The sequence below is a fragment of the Eimeria mitis genome, genomic scaffold, assembly GCF_000499745.2.
Source record: "Eimeria mitis Houghton genomic scaffold, Emh_scaff364, whole genome shotgun sequence".
NCBI lineage: Eukaryota > Apicomplexa > Conoidasida > Eucoccidiorida > Eimeriidae > Eimeria > Eimeria mitis.
In genome coordinates, this window is record NW_013571981.1 from 7,280 (window position 1) to 7,697 (window position 418).

Below are 418 nucleotides of genomic sequence, written 5' to 3' on the forward strand. Positions count from 1 at the left end.
AATAAAAAAAAATATATAAAAAGAAAAATAAAAAAAAAAAAAATAAAGGAGACAGATAGAGACAGATAGAGACAGATGGGGGTATCACCTAAAAATATAAAAATAAAAAAAAAAAATATATAAAAAATATAAAAAAAGAAACAAAAAATATAAAAAAGAGAAATAAAAAAGAAAATAAAGGAGACAGATAGAGACAGATGGGGATATTACCTAAAAATATAAAAAAATAAAAAATATATATAAAAAAATATATAAAAATAAAAATAAAAAAAATAAATAAAAAAGAAAATAAAGGAGACAGATAGAGACAGATAGAGACAGATGGGGATATCACCTAGAAACATAAAAAAAAATAAAAACATATAAAAAGAGAATAAAAAAAAAAAAATAAAAAAAAAAGCAAAAGGAGACTATAAGG